Here is a 10,687-nt window from a genome sequence, read left to right as displayed (position 1 = left end):
TTATTTCAAATTTCTATTAGCAAACCTGAAAACTATTAGTTATTCAATAACATGAAAATGATAAACTTTGCTAATTATCCCAATTAAAACTTTAAGAAGACTAACAAAACTTACAAAGCTCACATGGCCAAACATGGTCCAATTTGTTATGATGATGAACAAAAAGCTTTCAAAATTTCAAAAAGTCAAACGACTCATTTCGATTTATATTTTATACGGACCCGAGCAAGGCCGGGTAAAATCAGCTAGTGTTTATATAAAAATGAACGTTTTTCTGTCTGTCTGTTCCCTATATCCTTGGAAACTTCTGAACCGATCATCGTGAACTTTCGCATCTGAGAGTTTTTTGGGCCGGAGATAGTTTCTATAATAGTTACAAACCGCTCCGACTTAAGGGAGGGGAGCTCCCATACAAAATTTACATAACATATGAAACATTTCATACAATTTATTATGAATTTTTTATCAAATTTCCCACACAAACGTAATTTGACATTATTCAATGATTTAGTATGGTGGTGGACAGGTTTTGATGTATTCAATCCAATAATTAAATTGAAAAATATTTTTTTTTTTTTTGGAAGGCCGAGGGGGGCTAGATTCTTCCATGTTCATTATAAAATACTCGAACAATTTCCAGATTATTTTGACCAAATTTGTCACAAAATATAATTTTTGATGTCATGAGATTATTTAAAAATTTCTATACTTCTTCCGTGTTTGTATAGAAGCCCCCTTTATACAAATTTTTTTTAAAATATGATTAAATTCGTACAAGTTTGGAAAAAAATTGTCAAAAATTGATAAATATTAGCGTGATGAGATGATCTATTGATTTGGCAAACAGGTTTTGATTTAATGATATGAAATGTTGTATTGAAAGACTCTTTCCATTTAAATTCTGTCTGTCTATTCCATATAGCCTTGGAAACTACTAAACCGATCAATGTCAAATTAGGTTTGTTAGAGTTTTTGGTGTTGGAGATAGTTTCTAAAATATTTTGAAACGGCTCTGACTTTGGCTGGTAAACGGTGGATAATGTGCAACACGAGATCCCATAGTGGTCATATCACCTCTTATTCACAACTCCTATCTCTACCTCCCCGCGGTGCCGGCTGGGGTGCGAGTAACCTAAGCGGAGATCGGGTACCCAACCCCGGTGGATGCTTTGGTCGCATGCAGACTGAGAAGGTGGCCGCACGCGTCTGTTCCCCAGGTCAGGGGCGGCGTGCAACAACAACCGAGCGTCTGTTCTCCAGGTCAGGGGCGGCTCAAACAGCGTCTGTCTTGCAGCAAGCGGCTGAATTTATGAAATGCGGCTCCCGCCAGCTAAGTCCAAGATGGCAGCCCTATCGCGGGATAGGGACTTTAGGCTAACAACCTACTGCTCCCGATTTGAAATTGTTACGGAATCCGAAAGAAATGACCGACCTGGAACTTTGGAGACGACTTTTAGCATGAAAACACGGACACGAATTGGAACTTGGAATGTTTTAACCCTTGCCCAACAAGGCAAACTGGAACAACTTGCTAGAGAGGCTAGCCGCCTCAAGCTTGAAATTCTGGGACTGAGCGAAGTCCGTTGGCCTAATACTGGAGAACACAAGACACAATCCGGGCAAGTCCTGCTTTACTCTGGCATACGAGGAGAACATGCTACTCGGGAACGAGGAGTTGGTTTCCTGTTAAGCCCGCAGGCCTACGCGGCCCTCATTAGATGGGAACCGATAAACGAAAGAATAATCGTAGCCAGATTTAGAACACGGGTTAGAAACCTTACAATGGTCCAGTGTTATGCGCCAACTGACGTTGCCGACTTGCAGGAGAAAGAGCAGTTTTACAGTCAACTGAACAGCGTGGTTGAGAGAATTCCGAAGGGTGACATTCAAATCCATTTGGGCGACTTCAACGCAAAGATTGGCTCTGACAATCAGGACCTTGAGCGCATCATGGGGCGCCATGGCCTAGGACAGATGAGCGAAAACGGAGAGCTGTTTGTAGAATTTTGTGGCAACAACAACATGGTGATCGGTGGATCGCTCTTCCCCCATCGACCAGCACATAAGGTCACTTGGGTATCCCGAGATGACCGAACAGTAAATCAAATTGACCACATCTGCATCAGCCGAAAATGGAGAAGGAGCCTTCTTGATGTCCGCAACAAGCGAAGCGCAGACATTGCATCTGACCATCACCTCGTCCTTGGCGAGATACGACTGAGAGTTGCACGTGTCCAACGGCGCGAGGAGAAAGTCGGGTGTCGATACGACGTCCGCCGGTTGGAGAATCCAGAGGTGAAAAGGGCATACGTTGAACAGCTAGAATCCCGAGCCTCGGAATTGCCGACAGACGGAACAGTCGAAGAACAGTGGTGTGGAATCAAGAATGCCTTTATCACGACGAGCCATGGTACTCTCGGTAAAGTTTGTGGAAGAAGGAGTGAATGGATGTCGGATGAAACTTGGAGGATGGTCGATGATCGGAGAAAGGCGAAAGTCGGAATTGAGCAGGCATGTACCGGGTCAGCCAAAGCAGCCGCCCGCTTACGATATGCGGAGCTGGAAAAGGCAGTTAAACGAGCTTGTAGACGAGACAAGAGAGCCTGGACAAACTCCCTAGCCGAAGAGGGAGAAAGAGCCGCCGCCAATGGAGATATCCGATTACTTTATGACATTTCTCGCCGCCTTAGTGGTGCAAGGACTAATGCAAGAATGCCGCTAAAAGACCGAGCTGGTCAGCTATTGACCGATCGAACAGATCAGCTCAAACGATGGACTGAGCACTTCGAACAACTCTTCCGAGTCACGAATAGCGATGGCCAACAGAATCTGCAGCTCGAAGCGCCAACAATAAGTCGCATAAATGGCGTCAACTCGGAAGCGCCTTCGCTGGCTGAAATAGAAGCGGCAATCAAAAACATGAAATCCAACAAAGCACCTGGGATCGATTGCATCCCTGCTGAAATGCTGAAAGCCGACCCTGCCCTATCAGCACAAATGTTGCACCGACTTTTCGCTGACATCTGGGATACTGCAACATTCTCGGCCGACTGGATGCAGGGTATCCTCGTAAAGGTCCCGAAGAAAGGAGACCTGACAGAGTGCGGTAACTGGCGAGGCATAACGTTGATCTGTACAACCCTCAAAGTACTCTGCAAAGTGATCCTGAACAGGATCCAGGAGAAAATCGACGCTACACTCCGACGGCAACAAGCTGGATTCCGATCCGGACGATCATGTGTGGACCACATCACAACGCTACGAATCATACTGGAACAAATCAACGAATTCCAGGACTCTCTTCTGCTGGTGTTCGTTGATTTCGAAAAAGCATTCGACCGACTTAACCATGAAAACATCTGGGCGGCTCTAAGGCGACGAGGGGTCCCAGAGAAACTAGTCCATCTCATCGAAGCACAGTATGAGGCATTTTCGTGCAAGGTCTTGCACGACGGTGTCTTGTCCGAACCAATCCCGGTAACTGCTGGAGTGAGACAAGGATGTATCTTATCACCGCTACTTTTTCTAATCGTAATGGATGAGATTCTGATTGGATCGATTGACTGTGCATCGAACCGAGGATTGCCGTGGAATCCTTCAACAATGGAGCAACTGAACGACCTTGACCTGGCTGACGATATTGTTTTGCTCGCCCAAACACAACCAGATATGCAGAGCAAACTCGACGACCTCACCGAAAGTTCCAAGGCAGCAGGTCTCAAAGTCAATGTCGGAAAGACCAAGTCGATGGAGATCAACACAGGAAATCCCTCCAGTTTCATGGTAGCTGGGCAACAAGTTGAGAAAGTGGAGTGCTTCCAGTATCTTGGTAGCCAGATTACGCCTGATGGTGGTACCAGAAAAGACATCGAAACACGGATCAGAAAGGCCCGATTTGCGTTTGCGAGTCTCCGAAACATCTGGCGGTCACGCCAGATCATTCTACGAACAAAAATCCGAATCTTCAACTCAAACATCAAATCCGTATTGCTGTACGGGTGCGAAACTTGGTGCACATATGCGGTAACGACGCGAAAACTGCAAGTATTTGTAAACCGCTGCCTGCGGAATATCATCCGCGCTTGGTGGCCTGGCAACTGGATCTCGAATGAGGAACTACATCGCCGGTGTCATCAAAAGGCGCTAGAAATCGAGATTCGGGAACGTAAGTGGAGATGGATTGGGCACACGCTGCGAAAAGATGAAAACGAGATTTGCAGAGAGGCGCTAGATTGGAATCCAGAAGGTCATCGAAGAAGAGGCAGACCCAGAAATTCGTGGCGGCGAAGCCTAGCCGCTGAAATCCGAACTGTCGACGAGAATCTTGACTGGGACCAGGTGAAGACGCTGGCTCCGGATCGTCAACAGTGGAAGTCTTTTACCACGGCCCTATGCACCGGAGGATTCTAACAATTTTTGGAAAATACTGTGCCATTCTCAAATCCATCCTCTTCAATCCCAAAATGGGGAGGGGGGGGGGGGGTGGGTTTCCCCTACAAAATTAACGAAAAATGACTGAATTTCAATAATCATCGAAAGATTTCTGTTGAAAATTAATGAACGTAAGCGTTATGACATAATGAAATGATTTAATAAATTCACACATAGATTTTACAAAATGAGATAATGTTAATTGACGCTTCCCATTTTATTGAATAAAGATTCTCATCTATATATATAAAAAGCAATTTCTGTGGGTTTGTTTGTTTGTTTGTTTGTCTGTCCTCTATAGACTCAGCCGTCTTTAGAGCTAGATAGCTGAAAATTGGTATGGATACTCATTAGGACCAGGAATGTTTTCAGATTTCCAGATGATCCCTTCTGAAGAGGGTCGTCCATACAAGGCAAATATTGTTTTCGCGGTATTGAAGTTATTTTTCGTCGGAACGTGATGAAAATTTGCTCATGATGGTTTTGAGAGATGAGAAATTGATTGCGTGTATTGAATTTTGGGTCAGGGGTCAGCCAAAGGGGTCGTCCATATTAACTGTTTAATGTTTTTGCGATATTGGCTTTATTGTACATTGGATTGAAATGAAAATTTCCACATGGGTGTTTTGAGTGATGAGCAATCAATTTCAGGTATTTATTTAAGGATCAGGGATCAGCCAAAGGGGTCTTCCATAGAAGATAAATATTGTTTTCGCGATATTGACGTTATTTTTCGTCGGATTGAGATGAAAATTTGCACATGAGGGTTTTGAGAGATGACCAATTGGTTTCAGGTATACCATTTTCGGTCAGGGGTCGGCAAAAGGGGTCGTCCATATCAACTGTTTAATATTTTTGCGATATTGGCGTTATTATAAATCGGTTTGAGACAAAAATTTGCACATAGGAATTTTGAGTGACGAGCAATCGATTCCAGGTATAAGATGCGGAGTCAGGAGCCAGCCAATGGGGTCGTCCATATAAACCATTCGCTGTATTTGCAATATTGACATTATTATGCATCGGATTCAGATGAAAAATTGTACACTAGAGTTTTGATGGACGGGCAATCGATTTTTGATAACGAATTTAGTAAAAGGGGCCGGCAAAAGGGGTCGTCTATCTTACGTTTCAATATTTTTGTGATATTTACGTTATTACACATAGGATTGTGATGGAAATTTGCACACAGGAGTTATTAAGGACAAACAAATAATTCCAATTTTCCAAATCTTGGTCAGGGGTCGGCCAAAGGGGTCGTCCATATTAACTGTTCACTTTTTTCGCGATATTGACGTTATTATTCATCGGATTGAGATGAAAATTGAGATACGGGAGTCTCAAGGGACGAGCAATTGATTCCAAGCATCTAATTATGAGGCAGGGGTTGGAAAAATGGTTTGTCCATATTACCTGTTCACTGTTTTTACGATATTGACGTAATTATACTTTGGATTAAGATGAAAATTGGCACACGAAAGTTTTCAGATAGGGATAATCGATTTCAGGTTTCAAATTTGGTGTAAGGGATCGGAGAAAGAGGTCGCCCATATCACCCCTTCACTTTTTTGCGATACTGACGTTATTGTACATTGAATTGCAATGAAAATTCACGCCCGTGGGTTTTAAAAGTCGGGAATCCGATTTCAGGTATATAATTTTGTAAAAGGAGTCGGCCAAAGGGGTCGTCCAAATTAGCTGTTTACTGTTTTTTTTTTGTAATATTTACGTTATCAAACACCGTTTTGAGATGAAAATTAGCACGCGGGAGAGTTAAGGACAATCAATTGATTCCAATTATCCTATTTCGGGGCAGGGGTCAGCAAAAGGGGCAGGGGTCGGCAATATTGGTGTACAGGGCCTGCCAAAGAGGTCGTCCATATTAACATATATGGTTTAAAGGTACGGGCGATTATATGGATGAAAAAATTAATACACGGGGTTTTTTTCAGGTGAGACGAATTGATCTATATTGAGGAATTTTCAGTTTGTGCGATGAGTTTGGGAAAAGTTATTTATTGAGAATTTTGGGTATTCAATTTCAGATAATTATACAACGGAAAAGTGTCATTCCCATAAACCAGTAACAGTTTTCGCGACATTTATGGATATTATACGGGTAAACGTACGAATTGAAAAACGGGTTATGGAAAGAAACAGAAACGTTGTTAATGGGGGTGATTTTCCAACTTTTCAATAAGAATACTGTTAATGAAAAGGAAGCTTTGTTCAGTGTAGAAAATATTCTACTTTGTTTGAAAAACATCATCTTATTTAATCACATTTTTATAATTGCTTGCGAAACTAAGTTCGTACGGGATCAGCTAGTAATCAATAAATGTCACATATATATATTATTAGTGAAACCAACGTCTTAGTGTTTTCATAAAGTCTGGCACACTTTTTAATTTTGTTAAAATTTGCCTGTATCTAAAGCGGCGATTTTATATTAAAAGGGTTTATTTATTGTACTGAATATCCCTCTTATTTTTTTAAAGGTTGGCTGCTTCAACCTTAAAACCTTTAAGTTACATTGAGACTCAAGAGAATCTAGATGCTCAGATGCCATGACAAATAGTTCGCTTTTTAATAATGATGAAATTTTATCTATATATATAAAAATGAATGTTTGTCTGTCTGTCTGTTCCCTATAGACTCGGAAACTACTGAACCGATCATCGTCAAAACTGGCATCTGAGGGTTTTTGAGGCCGGGGATGGTTTCTGTAATAGTCAAAACTCCATCCGACTTAAGGAAGGAGAGGCTTCCATACAAAATTTGTAGTTTTTCGAAACAAATTAAAGTCATGACATCCATTTTCTTGAGATTTTTTTTTCCTTTGGGCGGTTTGTTTTTCGTCTCTATGGTCGAGGCGTCGCGGCCAACGTCGCAAAAGGATAGTAACCCAGGCATAGCATACTGATCAGTAGGAATATTTTGGCGCGTATTTCTCAACCAAGCATATTTTCTTTGAGGGGTTTGTTTTTCGTCTCCATGGGCGAGCAAACGTCGTCGCAAGAGGATGGTAACCAAAGCACACTGTTCATTGATTGCTGGAAAATTTAACAATAAGGCGCCTGTTTCTCAAACACGTGGGGCAATATGCAACCTAGATGTGTTTTTTTCTTGCTTATTTGATTTGTACACAGCACGTGGTAATAAATGACGCCTAGATGTGACACGGATTGGTATTTTATTAATCGAATCAAAACCAATTGAAAGATTTGCTAAAATACTTCCATATTTAGTTCGTGTTAATGTAGGTAGCATTCGACTTTTCATTCAAGGAACATTAGAACATGTTCAAACGTTCAACTTTTTCTGTTAAAAAAAAAAAATTAAAAATTAGGTTTTCTTCTAGAAATTGTTACTTCGGCCCAAATACACAACTGAAACGAATTTAGAAATAAAAATGGAAGCTTTTTATTTTAAACTAGCTGACCCGTTGTGCTTTGCTACACCTTCCGGAAATAAATGTAATTTGTAAAAATTTATTAAAATTTAGATTTTAGAGAGCATTGTTTTAAATCAAACCTCATCATACTTCAGAACCAACAACTTCGAAATGAGAGCTGCAGCTGCAGTTCTGAATAGCAATTTAAAGATGGTATATATTATTTACTGATCTCTAAACTGGTTTTTCAAGATCTGAAATTTGTACTCTGTACCCAAAAAAACCTTTTTAAATATCGTCCCTTCTTTGAAAAGCTCTTTATCTTAAATTTACATGGGAGCTCTCCCATCTTTTTCAATTTTGTCCCCCACTGCTTGAAGAAGGTAGGCAAATTTAACCGGCTCGATACCCAAACAGCACTTATCATGGTAATGAAAAATATATTAAATTAGTTATGTATTAAATACAGTGCAAATTTCTTTTTTTTAAATAAATTTACTACGGTAAACATACAAATATTAAAAAAATATCAGTTGCATCACTAAATAAGTTCTCAGCGTTTTTTTTTATATTTTTTTTGAAAGTCAAATTTTTAAAAATTTAGTTAAAAACAAATTTCTAAGTTTACATTTGTCCCGCATATTGGGGCAAGTGTCAATGCAAAGCTTATTTACAGATGCGTCAGAGTAATGGCTTTAAAATGGATTTAATACGAATTCCTGTTTTTTGTTTTATCAAGTTTCACTGATACCTCTGCAGTATTCCTGCAATATAAAATTTATGTTTGTTACTCCACTTTTAACGAATGCTGTTCAAAGGGAATGACCTTCATTTACAAAGACATTTAAGAATTTTCAATATCCGCTGCAGTTTCAACATTCGGAATACCCCTTCTGATCTTTCCAACATATTGAATCATTTTGAAGATGAATTTCTTAAAAGTTCGACGTTTGCCCTTGCCGCACCGTGTAAGTTGACAGAGAGGAATATTGTTTTTAACACTTTAAGGGTAAACTAAAAATTTCTTTTAAACATTTTGCGTCCAGTTGAATATCGGTTCTGAAGTCTCGCTTTTCAAAAACGAAGCGGATTAAAAGTCTCTTTTATGCAGCCATGTAACACAAAAACACTTTTCATGTTAAGTACGTACTTGAATTGGTATGTAAGCAAAAAGTACAATGGTTTTTTCAGAATTATTTAAAATAAAAAGCTCCCATTTTTATTTCTAAATTCGTTTCAGTTGTGTATTTGGGCCGAAGTAACAATTTCTAGAAGAAAACCTAATTTTTAATTTTTTTTTTTTTAACAGAAAAAGTTGAACGTTTGAACATGTTCTAATGTTCCTTGAATGAAAAGTCGAATGCTACCTACATTAACACGAACTAAATATGGAAGTATTTTAGCAAATCTTTCAATTGGTTTTGATTCGATTAATAAAATACCAATCCGTGTCACATCTAGGCGTCATTTATTACCACGTGCTGTGTACAAATCAAATAAGCAAGAAAAAAAATACATCTAGGTTGCATATCGCCCCACGTGTTTGAGAAACAGGCGCCTTATTGTTAAATTTTCCAGCAATCAAAGAACAGTGTGCTTTGGTTACTATCCTCTTGCGACGACGTTTGCTCGCCCATGGAGACGAAAAACAAACCCCTCAAAGAAAATATGCTTGGTTGAGAAATACGCGCCAAAATATTCCGACTGATCAGTATGCTATGTCTGGGTTTCTTTCCTTTTGCGACGTTGGCTTGCGACGCCTCGACCATAGAAACGAAAAACAAACCGCCCAAAGGAAAAAAAAATCTCAAGAAAATGGATGTCATGACTTTAATTTGTTTCGAAAAACTACAAATTTTGTATGGAAGCCTCTCCTTCCTTAAGTCGGATGGAGTTTTGACTATTACAGAAACCATCCCCGGCCTCAAAAACCCTCAGATGCCAGTTTTGACGATGATCGGTTCAGTAGTTTCCGAGTCTATAGGGAACAGACAGACAGACAAACATTCATTTTTATATATATAGATAATTCTGAAAAAACCATTGTACTTTTTGCTTACATACCAATTCAAGTACGTACTTAACATGAAAAGTGTTTTTGTGTTACATGGCTGCATAAAAGAGACTTTTAATCCGCTTCGTTTTTGAAAAGCGAGACTTTAGAACCGATATTCAACTGGACGCAAAATGTTTAAAAGAAATTTTTAGTTTACCCTTAAAGTGTTAAAAACAATATTCCTCTCTGTCAACTTACACGGTGGGGCAAGGGCAAACGTCGAACTTTTAAGAAATTCATCTTCAAAATGATTCAATATGTTGGAAAGATCAGAAGGGGTATTCCGAATGTTGAAACTGCAGCGGATATTGAAAATTCTTAAATGTCTTTGTAAATGAAGGTCATTCCCTTTGAACAGCATTCGTTAAAAGTGGAGTAACAAACATAAATTTTATATTGCAGGAATACTGCAGAGGTATCAGTGAAACTTGATAAAACAAAAAACAGGAATTCGTATTAAATCCATTTTAAAGCCATTACTCTGACGCATCTGTAAATAAGCTTTGCATTGACACTTGCCCCAATATGCGGGACAAATGTAAACTTAGAAATTTGTTTTTAACTAAATTTTTAAAAATTTGACTTTCAAAAAAAAAAATATAAAAAAAAACGCTGAGAACTTATTTAGTGATGCAACTGATATTTTTTTAATATTTGTATGTTTACCGTAGTAAATTTATTTAAAAAAAAAGAAATTTGCACTGTATTTAATACATAACTAATTTAATATATTTTTCATTACCATGATAAGTGCTGTTTGGGTATCGAGCCGGTTAAATTTGCCTACCTTCTTCAAGCAGTGGGGG

This window comes from Uranotaenia lowii, unplaced genomic scaffold, assembly GCF_029784155.1.
Source record: "Uranotaenia lowii strain MFRU-FL unplaced genomic scaffold, ASM2978415v1 HiC_scaffold_47, whole genome shotgun sequence".
NCBI lineage: Eukaryota > Metazoa > Arthropoda > Insecta > Diptera > Culicidae > Uranotaenia > Uranotaenia lowii.
Note: the sequence above shows the minus strand (reverse complement) of the source record.